At 42.5% G+C, this 14,723-nt stretch overlaps 1 non-coding gene across 1 annotated transcript; it reads left to right on the top strand.

Moving 5' to 3' along the window:
• Nucleotides 1-10,723: 10,723 nt before the first annotated feature.
• LOC118485207 lies at nucleotides 10,724-10,830 on the top strand. The gene has a single exon (XR_004875512.1). It is a non-coding gene; the product is annotated as a small nucleolar RNA R71 (small nucleolar RNA).
• The last annotated feature ends 3,893 nt before the right edge of the window (nucleotides 10,831-14,723 follow it).

Here is a 14,723-nt window from a genome sequence, read left to right as displayed (position 1 = left end):
GTATTATTAATAAAATAAAACTAGAGCACTTGGCAAAACCCCCCCTAGCAACTCATGTGTTTTCGTTCAACAAGAGGCCAACGAGATCGAATGGGCTTTAGGCCCAGCAGTGGATCCGTTATGCTATTCCAAACTTTAAGTGAATGTTCAATCAGCAAACCCTAGGGCCTCTTTCTCCGAGTGACGGCAACTGCAAGCCCTTTGAACCTTTCTTTCCGATCGACCTGTTAGTTTCTCTATTCCGGTTAGTGTCCAACCTTTACATGATTGCTTGTTAAGTGTATAGTTGGAATCAATGTTAGTTGATAGTTACTTGCATGATAAATCGTATAAACATGAAATTGTTATTGCATGATTTGTGGCTGATATCGGTTTGTGCGTGATTGTCCAAATGAATAATTAATGACAATCGGTGGTGAGGGCCATAGAGTGAAGTTAATGGTTGCATAAAGATTCAAAAATCTGAATATGTATATGGCGGCTACTTTAATTGATTAATGATAATGATCGGTCCAATCATGTGTGAGTTAACAAAAGTTTGGGCGGCCATTATTGTCTTTTAGTGCTTGTGCAATGTCCGATCATATGTGTATGTGTTGTAATATTCATAAAAAAAAAAATAATAATAATAATAGTGGCACATTTCATGGACAATCATATCAAAAGTCAGTATATACATAATTGTCGGCCATGTGGGGAGCTTTTAATCAACTAGTAATATGGCCTTGGATTATTTAATATGTATTGGTGTTGGAGGTCCAATGAGAAAGCTTGATTGTGCATCTTTTGGTCCAATCAAAATAATGTAACTTTACACACTTATTACATTGTGATTATGTACAAATTTAAATAAGGAAAGGGTCAAATCGGTGGACAAGGGTGGGAAATGGGAACCGCCGATTTGTAATAATCATGACTGTTAGTGCAATGATAATTCATGTGCATTGTTTGGTTCAATGAGGATTGGCGGTTGTTGAAGGGTGTCGACCACTAGGCAATTAGGTCTCTTTTGCATATGTGATATTATGTGTGATTGTATGTTCCTGAACATGTGAATATTGTGGCAGCCCCTAGTCCGAGTTTAATGCCCCAAGTCCTTGTCCGACTTTTGTATGAAACACAAAGGGGTCCGAGTTTGTGGAGGGGGGTATCACCACTGTCCGAGTTTGGGCATTGTGCACTAGTCCGAGTTTTGTGCAATGTGCATATGATCGACCTTTACATAAGACATACGCCCAACCTTTATTGCTAGTTTAGGGTCCGACTTTGAATGCTTTTACATGTCTGACTTTGAATGCTTATGTTTATACATATCTGAATATTATGATGAATATTATGATGAATCAATGAAAGTCTTGTTAATGTTGTTAAGTATGTGGTTTTGGTTTGATCTGATAACCCTTAAGGTGTGTTACTGAGTAGCTACGTTAGAAACGGACTCTGTCATACGACTCATGATTGGATGAACGCGATATAATTGTTATGTGTTATTTGACGATACTTGCTTAAACACACTTCGTGGTATTTATTGCATGCGAATCAATGCGAACTTAACTGATTGAATATACATGCATACTATAGGACGTGATTGATTATTCGTGAGCACCTAGATAGCATACCGAGCAAACCAAGGTGAGTTCACACTCTTACCAAGGCATGGGATTCCCGGGGTGTTGGGAATGGGATTGAAAGGTTGATTAGATACTCTATTGACACTATGACTAGACTACCACTTTACTATCCTCGGTTGTGAAGGATACCTATAGTTACGAGTAGTCTAGTGGTTATACAACGTGGAACACCACCACCAGTAACGTGGAACACCACCACCAGTAACGTGGAACACCACCACCAGTAACGTGGAACACCACCACCAGTAACGTGGAACACCACCACCAGTAACGTGGAACACCACCACCAGTAACGTGGAACACCACCACCAGTAACGTGGAACACCACCACCAATAGAACATACAATCGGCCCAGTAGAGCCACCTGTTACAAACGAACTTACTATTACGCATTTACCTTCTGTGAACTCGCTCAACTAGTTTGTTGATCATTCTGTTACATGCCTTGCAGATCGTTAGGTACTTGGAGCTTGCACTGGAGAAGCGGGTCGTTGTGGACAAGGATCGTGACTTTTCTGTTAAACTATTATGACACTTAAAACTGTTAACTACTACTGGTTTATTTACTATGCTTCCGCTACATTTTGAAACGATGATTTGTTTGATCACCTTTTGTATTGAATGGATGGTTTTCATTTATTTTACTTAATATTAAATGCATGTTCAATATGATTGGTGGCTTGATCCTGGTCAGTCACGCTCCCAAGCGGTGATACTCCGCAGGTGGATTTTGGGGGTGTGACAGATTGGTATCAGAGCCATTGGTTATAGAGAACTCGGTTTTAATATGGAAAAACGTTTTTATTAAAACCAGACTATAACCAGAACAGTGCTCTCAACGATCCACAACGACGCTTCGCTCCACGTGCAAGACTCAACTTCCTAGGTAATAAGGCTTATGTTTATTGCCTACATGCTAGAATTTGCATAGAACTTTGCTCGTAGTATGCTTACAATACTTTGCTCACAACTTGTTATTGCATGAGAATACTTATGTGCTTACACTCTTCTGTCATCGCACTATTCGCGAACCTTTCTCACTTATGTTGCCTTTGATGTGAAGATCAATGGCCGCACGAATTACCATGACTCAAGCCCAGCTAGAGGCTCTCGTTGCTGCGGCAGTTGCAGCCGCCCAAGCAGGTAGTATACCTTGCAGTATAGACACTAGGATCTTTAGATCCTACATTAATTCTCGTACTTAACTTTGCCCTATTCGTACACAATAGGTCAACCCGCTCAGCAACAACCTGGGTGCACTTTCAAGAATTTCATGGATTGTCGTCCTAGTTCGTTCAGTGGCACGGAGGGAGCAGTTGGACTCCTCCATTGGTTTGAAAAGCTCGAGTCGGTTTTCGAAATGTGTGAATGCCCTGAGGCTCGCAGGGTGAAGTTCGCCACTGGGACACTTGAAGGGATTGCGCTCACTTGGTGGAACGCACAAGTGCAGATCTTAGGGTTGGCAGCTGCTAACGCCACACCCTGGAATGATTTCAAAGAACTGATCAAGAGGGAATACTGCACTAGAGAAGACATTCACAAGTTGGAGGACGAGTTGTATAACTTGAAAATGGTTGGTTCGGAAATCGAAGCTTACACCAAGAGATCAAATGAGTTGGCTGTGTTATGTCCAACTATGGTGGATCCTCCATACAAGCGTATTGAGTTGTATCTCAAAGGTTTGGCACCAGAAATACAGAGCCACGTTACCTCGGCTAACCTCAACAACATCCAGGAAATCCAGCGTCTCGCTCATCGCATCACCGATCAGGCAGTGGAACAGAATAAACTGCCTAAGCGTGTCAGTGCTACTGCTACCGCTACTGCTTCTACTACACTTGCTACTCCCAGTGAAAGTAAGAGAAAATGGGATGGGGATTCCAGCAAGGGGTCAGCGTCAGTACAGTCACAAGCCCAGCAGCGAAAGACAGACAGTTATCAGAGTCCCAGTCAGCACTCCTCTAGCAGCCACAGACAGGGAGGGTATCGAGGAAACCTTCCGAAGTGTAACACCTGCAACAAACATCACAGTGGCCAGTGTAATAAGGTTCGTTGTCAAAGATGCCTCAAGATGGGTCATGAGGCCAAAGACTGTAGGAGTCCACGGCCTGCAAATCAGAACCACAACAATAACCAGGGCAACGGGAACAACGACAACAACGGGGGAAACAACAATAACAATGGCAACGAGGCAAGAGGTCGAGTTTTCATGTTAGGAGGAGGAGACGCAATGAACGCTAATTGAACTTATAACTTCTTTTTGGGTTTTTTTCATTATTATGTTTCCACTATTCGAACAAAGTTTGGTTTGAACATCAAATGTCTTGGGTTTTATGAATTATTTTAACTACTATATTTTATGTTTGATGTGATGGATGGTTTGATATTATTGAACACACCTGCCGTATTTACGGACTTTACGAACAGGGTGCGCAAACCTTATCTTGACAAGTTCGTTATTGTCTTTATCGACGACATTCTGATTTACTCTAAGAGTCAGGAGGAGCACGAGCAGCACTTACGTCTTATCTTGGAACTTCTTCGAAAGGAACAACTGTACGCAAAGTTTTCAAACTGCGACCTCTGGCTACGTGAAGTCCACTTCTTAGGCCATGTGGTGAACAAGGATGCGATCCATCCAAGATAAATTCGATCAGGAACTGGCCTGCACCGCGTGCACCGGCGGAAATCCGCCAATTCTTGAGTTTGGCGGGGTATTACAGGCGATACATTAAAGACTTTTCGAAGATCGCGCAGCCGCTTACTATGCTGATACAGAAATGGTGTCACCTACTGTTGGGTCTTGGTTGTGTATTGATGCAACGGGATAAGATTATTGCTTACGCTCGCGACAACTAAAGATTCATGAGCGGAACTACGCGACGCACGATTTAGAGCTGGGAGCTATTGTTTTCGGGCTTAAGATATGGCGACACTACCTGTACGGTACCAGGTGCACGATTTACACCGATCACAGGAGTCTCGAGCATATCCTTAAGCAGAAGGATTTAAACATGCGTCAACAAAAATGGGTTGAACTACTGAACGGCTACGAATGCGCCATCAATTATCATCCAAGCACGGCCAATGTTGTGGCCGACGCCCTCAGTCGAAAGGACGCCCTACCTAAGCGCGTGCGAGCGCTACAGCCTAATATCCAGTCTGATCCTCCTGCACGGATACGAAATGCTCAGGTAGAAGCATTGAAACCAGAAAACGTCATGGCTGAAGCCTTACGCGGCTCGAGGCAACGGTTAGAACAAAAGGAAGACGACGCCTACTATGTAACAGGATGTATTGGGTCCTACCCTATGGCGATCTACGCGAACTTGTGATGGATGAAGCACACAAGTCTCGCTACTCGGTACATCCAGGGTCGGATAAATAGTACCACGACATTAGAACTACATATTGGTGGCCTAGCATGAAGGCCCACATTACAAATGATTGGCTTGTGCGAGAGTAAAGCAGAATACCAGAAACCCTCAGACTTACTTCAGCAACCCAGGATACCACAGTGGAAATAGGAAGAGATTTCCATGGATTTTGTTACGGGCTTACCTAGATCCCAGCGTGGGGATGATACTATATGGGAGATCGTGGATCGACTCACCAAGTCTGCACATTTCCTAACTGTAAAAGAAACGGATAAGTTCTCCACTCCCGCAGACATCCATCTTAAAGAAGTTGTTTCTAGGCACGGGGTGCCCATCTCCATATCCTCCGATCGGGATGCACGATTCACGACAGAGTTATAACAGTTACCATACCAGCATTCAAGCCGCTCCATTCGAGGCATTGTACGGACGTAAATGCCGGTCACCTCTCTGTTGGGCAGAGGTGGGGGATAGTCAGATTACGGGTCCAGATATTGTAGTGGACGCCACAGAAAAGATTGCACAGATACGACAACGCATGGCGGCAGCACGCGACCGTCAGAAAGCCTACGCGGACAAGCGTAGAAAACCATTGGAATTTGAGGTCGGGGACCGGGTTTTATTGAAAGTTTCACCCTGGAAGGGTGTGGTTCGATTTGGTAAACGAGGCAAACTGAATCCGCGGTACGTCGGACCATTCGAAATCTTAGAAAAGATTGGCAAAGTAGCCTACAGATTAAACCTACCAGCTGAACTCGGTGCAGTTCACAATGTATTTCACGTGTCGAATCTGAAGAAATGCCTATCAGATGAGACCCTTATAGTTCCTTTTAAGGAACTCACTATCGACGAGCGGTTGCAGTTCGTCGAGGAACCAGTTGAAATCACGGACCGGGATGTTAAGGTCCTCAAACACAAGAGAATCCCTCTTGTTCGAGTTCGTTGGAACTCCCAGCGTGGCCCAGAGTATACCTGGGAACGCGAAGATCAGATGAAAGAAAAGTACCCCCAGTTATTCGAAACCAATGCATCCACTTCTGAGGCTGAAGCTACTACTACTGAATTTCGGGACGAAATTCCAAATCAACGGGGGGATGATGTGACACCCCAGGAAAACCAGTGAATGATGTAACTTACCTAGCTTCCTCAGTGAGTGCGTACCAAATTTCGGGACGAAATTTCTTTTAAGTTGGGGATAATGTGACAACTCGAGTTTCCAAGGTTCCATCTTCGCACTATTGCACGTTAATTGTTGGATTGTTTGTTGACACGACTTATTTATTTCTATATCGCATTGTGGTTGATATTTTATATAGGTTGGTGTGCATTATATAAGTGTGTGTGGGTGATTTATACATGTTTGTTGTGATCTGTATTATTAATAAAATAAAACTAGAGCACTTGGCAAAACCCCCCCTAGCAACTCATGTGTTTTCGTTCAACAAGAGGCCAACGAGATCGAATGGGCTTTAGGCCCAGCAGTGGATCCGTTATGCTATTCCAAACTTTAAGTGAATGTTCAATCAGCAAACCCTAGGGCCTCTTTCTCCGAGTGACGGCAACTGCAAGCCCTTTGAACCTTTCTTTCCGATCGACCTGTTAGTTTCTCTATTCCGGTTAGTGTCCAACCTTTACATGATTGCTTGTTAAGTGTATAGTTGGAATCAATGTTAGTTGATAGTTACTTGCATGATAAATCGTATAAACATGAAATTGTTATTGCATGATTTGTGGCTGATATCGGTTTGTGCGTGATTGTCCAAATGAATAATTAATGACAATCGGTGGTGAGGGCCATAGAGTGAAGTTAATGGTTGCATAAAGATTCAAAAATCTGAATATGTATATGGCGGCTACTTTAATTGATTAATGATAATGATCGGTCCAATCATGTGTGAGTTAACAAAAGTTTGGGCGGCCATTATTGTCTTTTAGTGCTTGTGCAATGTCCGATCATATGTGTATGTGTTGTAATATTCATAAAAAAATAATAATAATAATAATAATAGTGGCACATTTCATGGACAATCATATCAAAAGTCAGTATATACATAATTGTCGGCCATGTGGGGAGCTTTTAATCAACTAGTAATATGGCCTTGGATTATTTAATATGTATTGGTGTTGGAGGTCCAATGAGAAAGCTTGATTGTGCATCTTTTGGTCCAATCAAAATAATGTAACTTTACACACTTATTACATTGTGATTATGTACAAATTTAAATAAGGAAAGGGTCAAATCGGTGGACAAGGGTGGGAAATGGGAACCGCCGATTTGTAATAATCATGACTGTTAGTGCAATGATAATTCATGTGCATTGTTTGGTTCAATGAGGATTGGCGGTTGTTGAAGGGTGTAGACCACTAGGCAATTAGGTCTCTTTTGCATATGTGATATTATGTGTGATTGTATGTTCCTGAACATGTGAATATTGTGGCAGCCCCTAGTCCGAGTTTAATGCCCCAAGTCCTTGTCCGACTTTTGTATGAAACACAAAGGGGTCCGAGTTTGTGGAGGGGGGTATCACCACTGTCCGAGTTTGGGCATTGTGCACTAGTCCGAGTTTTGTGCAATGTGCATATGATCGACCTTTACATAAGACATACGCCCAACCTTTATTGCTAGTTTAGGGTCCGACTTTGAATGCTTTTACATGTCTGACTTTGAATGCTTATGTTTATACATATCTGAATATTATGATGAATATTATGATGAATCAATGAAAGTCTTGTTAATGTTGTTAAGTATGTGGTTTTGGTTTGATCTGATAACCCTTAAGGTGTGTTACTGAGTAGCTACGTTAGAAACGGACTCTGTCATACGACTCATGATTGGATGAACGCGATATAATTGTTATGTGTTATTTGACGATACTTGCTTAAACACACTTCGTGGTATTTATTGCATGCGAATCAATGCGAACTTAACTGATTGAATATACATGCATACTATAGGACGTGATTGATTATTCGTGAGCACCTAGATAGCATACCGAGCAAACCAAGGTGAGTTCACACTCTTACCAAGGCATGGGATTCCCGGGGTGTTGGGAATGGGATTGAAAGGTTGATTAGATACTCTATTGACACTATGACTAGACTACCACTTTACTATCCTCGGTTGTGAAGGATACCTATAGTTACGAGTAGTCTAGTGGTTATACAACGTGGAACACCACCACCAGTAACGTGGAACACCACCACCAGTAACGTGGAACACCACCACCAGTAACGTGGAACACCACCACCAGTAACGTGGAACACCACCACCAGTAACGTGGAACACCACCACCAGTAACGTGGAACACCACCACCAATAGAACATACAATCGGCCCAGTAGAGCCACCTGTTACAAACGAACTTACTATTACGCATTTACCTTCTGTGAACTCGCTCAACTAGTTTGTTGATCATTCTGTTACATGCCTTGCAGATCGTTAGGTACTTGGAGCTTGCACTGGAGAAGCGGGTCGTTGTGGACAAGGATCGTGACTTTTCTGTTAAACTATTATGACACTTAAAACTGTTAACTACTACTGGTTTATTTACTATGCTTCCGCTACATTTTGAAACGATGATTTGTTTGATCACCTTTTGTATTGAATGGATGGTTTTCATTTATTTTACTTAATATTAAATGCATGTTCAATATGATTGGTGGCTTGATGCTGGTCAGTCACGCTCCCAAGCGGTGATACTCCGCAGGTGGATTTTGGGGGTGTGACAATTTAGAAAAGAGAAACAGAAGCCTGGACACGGGGGCGTGTTTAGTGAACACGGCCCGTCTCCAGTTCCCTGAACTGGGCATTTTCTGCAGATTGTGCAGCACGGGGTCGTGTTGGGCGAACACGGCCCGTGCTGAACTTGCTGTAATGAAGAAATTTTTGTCGGATGGCCCTGTTTTCGTGCATGGGGTGATGGTTCTCATTTCCCTTGTTATCCTTCACCATCCCGAGTGTGTTTTATTCCTGCAAATTAAAATTAAATTAAACTAAGGATAGTTCCGCGGAATGCCTCCGTGGTGCCCCACGTTTATAAGGGTCCTTGGCTAGACCCAAAGTGAGGTTATATGTTTTCTGAGCGGGATGTTTTGCATCCCATGTTGCACCGTCGGAGAGCATCATCCAAACTCCAAACTCGAATCAATAACCTTCATGTAATTGACCAGGTCATCGTCCTCTACTCTCTTCCCAACCCCAAACTTCACTTCCTTATCCCCATACTTCAGAGTGAGTGTTCCGTCATTCATGTCTACTACTGCTTGCGCGGTAGCAAGAAATGGCCTCCCTAGTATGAGGGGGAATTTGGTGTCTTCTTTGATATCTAGTATGACAAAGTCGGCCGGGTAGACGAAGTTGTCGACTTTGACCAATAAATTTTCAGCGACACCTTGAGGGTATTTGACAGATCTGTCGGCAAGTTGTATACTCATCTTGGTAGGGCTCGTTTTTACTATGCCGAGTCGTTTAAACATTGATGCGGGCATGAGGTTAATGCTAGCCCCAAGGTTGGCTAGTGCATTTCGAACGCGGGATTCCCCGATCGAGCAAGGAATTGTGAAGCTTCTGGGATCAATCTTCTTTTGTGGGAGTTTGTTGAGTACGACGGCGGAGCATTCTTCGCCTAGGTTAACTAATTGTTATGATTCAATTTTCCTTTTATAAGTGAGGAAGCCCCTCATGAATTTTGAGTATTTAGGCATTTGAGTCAGGACTTCGATAAAAGGAATATTAACATGCAATTGTTTTAGTAGACTTTCGAATTTTGTGAATTGCTCATTGGTCTTTTGACGAATTAACCTACCGGGGTATGGAACCAGAGGAGCCTTGGTAGGCTCTTGAAGTAGAGGAGAAGCCTTCTCTTGTTGGGGCGGTGTTGTGCTTTCCTCATTTGGTGGTGGCGAAGCTTCTTCGGGATCCACGGTACGGTTTCTTAATGTTATGAGATGGACTTGTGCTTTAGGGTTTGTTTCGGTATTACTTGGTAACGCGCCTTGTGGTCTCTCGGAGAAATTTTGAGCTAATTGATTTATTTGTTTTTCAATGTTTTGTATACTAGCTTGTTGATTTCTAAAATTCGATTCCAATTGTTGAAATTGATCCAAGTTTTTCTTTTCAGTGTCGGAGATGAGGCGAGATACAGTATCTTCAAGCCTTTCTCGTCCACCTTGTTGTTGAGGGAAATTTTGTGACTCATTTCTTGGTTGTTGAAAGTTTGTTCGTTGGTTTAGGTTTTGTTGGTTGCTACTATTGCCGGGTTCTCTCCAACCAAGGTTAGGGTTGTTATGCCATCCTTGGTTGTAGGTACCCATTGGAGGACCCGACGGCCTAGGTCTATTATCAATGTAGTTTACCGATTCTGGTTAATCATCTGTTTCTTTCATACAACTCCAATTTTCATGTGGCCCACCACACCCTTCACAAGCCATAACCGAGACCGTTTTTGTCATTTCTAACTTTTTGATTTTTGAAGAGAGGGCCTCGATTTGGGCTTGTAAAGAAGTGCTTTCATCAACCTTATGGGCGCCTGGGGCAATAGATTTTTTTCCTCGGGGAGTGTGCCACTGAAAATTGGTTTGAGTAATTTTCTCAATTTGATTGTATATTTCATGTGGGCGGCGATTACCTAAAAGTCCCCCGGAGCTAGAGTCAAGTGTTTGTCTAGTGTGTGGCAACAACCCATTGTAGAAAGTGGATACTTGTTGCCATACCGCAAGACCGTGGTGAGGACACTTTCGCAATAACTCCTTGAACCTTTCCCTAGTTTCATATAAGGATTCCTCATCCTCTTGTGAATATGTATTAATTTCAGTCACTAATTTAGCTTTTTTAGCGGGAGGGAAATACTTATATAGAAACTTTTGGGCTAGTTCATCCCAGGTGTTTACCGAACCAACTTGGAGGGAAACATTCGAAGGCGGATGGCGTCATTTGATGCCCCATTGATCCGAAAGGTATCACATATTTCTAAGAAATTAGTAATATGTAGATGGGGATCCTCGTCTGCAAGCCCATGGAAGGTTGCGGAGTTTTGAAGCATTTGTATCAAATGTAGCCGAAGTTCGAAGTTGTTGGCTTCAACATTCGGTGCATTGATAGCGGCACCGAGATTACCTACGGTGGGTCGTAGGTAATCCATGAGGGTACGTTGGTCCGCCATTGGAAGTGGGTCCCCTGGAACCTTCTCTTGGTTTTTAGCTTTAAGTCTTTTTCTGAGAAAGCGTTCGGGTTCTTCTAGAGGTTCTTTTATGTCTCTACCATAACTGGAGCTCATACACTACGTAGAAAGTTCAGATGTAGTGTCTGGTCCCAAGTCCTGCAATAAAAACAGAAAAGAATGTTGGTCAGGAAGTTCACCACGGCCCCGTGCTCAGTGAACACGACCCGTGGTCGGAGATACATTGATTGTTTTCCGGATCCTTGTTGCTGGAAAGTTGGACACGGCCCCGTGTTGCACCGACACGGACCTGTGCTCAGCTCTCTGTAATTCGGAAAATAAAAACTGCCAGTGATACTGCTGGGCACGACCCGTGTCCGACCAGGCACGGCCCTTGCTGAGCTCTGCAGAAACTGAAAAATTAAGAAAATCATAAAAAAATAAAAAGAAAATAGAAAAAATGATTAGGCCGTTGATTCCTAACTTTCTTAAAATCCCCTGTCCCCGGCAACGGCGCCAAAAACTTGATGTGCATTAAGTGTAATATGTTTTAGGTATGTATTTTAAGCCATTTTTACACTTTTTAGCCAAGTTTTAAATTTATAAACACGATATTCACACTAAACACACATATGGGCAACTGCACCCATCGTGGACGTAGTATAGTGTTGGTAAGATACCGAGGTCGTCCAAGGACACAAGAGCTTTTAGTACCGGTTTATCCTTAACATCTAATCAAACCAAAAAGTTAGAAAAATATTTTTAACTAAGAAAATAAAACTAACTAAAATGCTGAAAAGTAAAATAAAAGTAGAAACAGATAGACAAGATGAATCACTTGGATCCGACTCGTGTGTAGTGTAACCTTTGATTATTTTCGCACTTTTGCACTTGTATAAGAGATTATCTTAGTTATTGTAGTAGGCCCCTCTTTTGAAGGCGACGTTACCCTCAACCCAGCAGTTTGAGTCAGCAAGGATACAATCCTAAAGGGTCGGATTATTGAAAGATAATTAATTAAGTTATTAATGCATAATGTAGTAGGCCCCTCTTTTGAAGGCGACGTTACCCTCGGCTAAGTAATCTGAGTAAGCAGGGATACAGTCCTAAGTAGCCGGGTTAGAGTTTTAATAGTAGTTTAACTTATGAGGGGATCAAAGAGTTTGGACCCCCGCCATCCAATACCGTTGGGTATTGAAGGAGGTCCTACTAAATTTGACCCTGGTCCTTTGCAGGATCTACACACTGAACAATGGCAAGACTGTTACCAAACCATTCCCTTAACCCCCGACCAGGTAGCCAACATACCTCCATATAGACCGTGGAGATATGAATGGTGAAAATCTTTTAATTTATATTGACAATAAAATAATGCCAAGACACCACGGACAAACGATAAGGAAGAATCACCTTCAACATAAGAAACTAGTAATTAAAGTCATTAATAAAAAACCAATTAAAAAGTGCAAAAGATTAAAAATAAAAAGTATTACACTAAACACTTGTCTTCACCAAGTGATGTAAGAGGCTTAGGCAAACATGGCCTTTGATTGTCAAGAACTATTACGATCAATCTTGGATCCCGAGACGACTCACACACTCTATGATGGACAATGGATGATGGTGGTGGATGATGGTGTTATGATGGTGGTGGGTGGTGGGTGAAGTGTGAGAGAGGTGGTGTGCCAAGGGATGAGTTGCAAGAGCTCCAAACACTCCTATTTATATGTTGAACAGAAGCTCGGGAACGGCCCGTGTCCACTGGGCACGGCCCCGTGTCCATCCTATTCTTTCTTTCTTTATTAATTGCAATTCACAATTTCATTTAATGCGTCTGCAGCAGTTAACCATGCCCCCATGTCCGCTGGGCACGGCCCCGTGGTGGGCAATAGAAGCTTCTATCACTTTGTCTTTTCTGCTGTCACTTGGGCACGGCCCCGTGCTCACTGAGCACGGGGCATGTTCAGTCTCCTGTCTTCTTTGTTTTGCTTGGGAAGATGCTGTTGGGAGGTTGGACATGCCACATTTGTTCCTTTTCTTGTATTTATGTTAGATTTAGCTGTCTTTTTGCTTCTTTTGTTCATTTGAGCTCATTTAATCCTGAAATTACAGAAGGAAGACAAAATCACACTTTTTCCAACATTAAAACTAAAAAATGGTTAGTTTTATACCACGATTGATGTAATTTATATGTTGCATTTTTGCACATCATTGATGCTTTTAACCCTTCGCCGCGCAATCTTTCAATCAATTACGCAAATTGTTTCGCTTATCCAACAAGTGGCTTAATATGAGAATACGAATACCGTGTAAGGTAATTCAGAGGCTTAGTTTCAGAATGTTGACTCTTTTAGTCCTACCAAAAATATAGTTTTCATTTTTTTGACGAAATTAGTCCCTCATAGTCAACGTTTGACTTTATTAGGGTTTAGTACACGTGTCAACACATCATTGGACACGGTTTTTACGAACCGTTACACTTGCCGATACTTATATTACTTCTCTAGGTTTTTTCATCTCCATTATTATTCGATTCCATTATGTCCCTCTTTTAAGGTTGCGTTCATGCTTATTTATGTAGTTTGTTACACAGATCAAGGTGGACGAAAGAAAAGTGGTGGGGGATCTCGGGCTAGTGACGTCCCGCCGCAACCTATGGACATCCCGCCAAGTACCAACACCACTGATAAGGGGAAACAAATCCAGGACGGGAGCGGGGGACCTCTGTTGTCTAAGGAGTTCAGCCTTGAGAAGCCAACTACCGAAGAAACTCATGTAACAGTTGTGGATCCCACACCGTGTGCATCGTAGAAGGAGAACCCAAATATTAAGGCCTTTAAGAGAGAAGCACTTGAGTTTGAGGGAGAGGATGTAGAAGAAGTTGAAGAAATTGAGCTCAACACCTGTAGCGATGCCCCAGAAACCAATGTTCGGCGTGTGTCCCCTGTTCATCAGGGTGGCGATCGCCAACATGATGAGTTTAGGGATGAAGTTGGTGACTTTGACGATGTAGAGCGAAACTATGGGTCTTACAATCCGACCTATGATCACCTGCAGCATCGTCCATGTTGTTGGGGTCTAACTCAAGGGGCTCGTTTCTCCCTTGTAGACACTTGCCATGAGCTTTTGTCTGCAACTCCCCCCCCCCGACCGAGTGTGTGTTTCAAAGGGGGCGCTGGTGTGTGCAAAGCGTTATATGTTTTTATTGATATTTTAAGCCCATTTTACACATTAGTCAAGTTTTAAATTTATAAAACTCGATATTCTACTAACACTAAACACACACTTGGGCAAGTACATCCATCGTGAGCGTAGTATAGCGTTGGTAAGATACCGAGGTCGTCCAAGGACACAAGAGATTTTAGTACAGGTTTATCCTCAACGTGTAATCAATCTAAATTTTTTTGAGAAAAGTTTTGAAATATGAAAAATAAAAACTAAAAATGCAGAAATAAATAAAATAAAGACAGATAGACAAGATGAATCACTTGGATCCGACTCGTCTTTAATGTAACCTTTGATGATTTTCGCACTTTCGGACTTTTTAAGAGATTATCT

This window comes from Helianthus annuus, chromosome 12 (assembly GCF_002127325.2).
Source record: "Helianthus annuus cultivar XRQ/B chromosome 12, HanXRQr2.0-SUNRISE, whole genome shotgun sequence".
Lineage (NCBI taxonomy): Eukaryota > Viridiplantae > Streptophyta > Magnoliopsida > Asterales > Asteraceae > Helianthus > Helianthus annuus.
The sequence above is the reverse complement of the archived record's forward strand: the minus strand, read 5'-3'. Positions and strand labels throughout refer to the sequence as shown.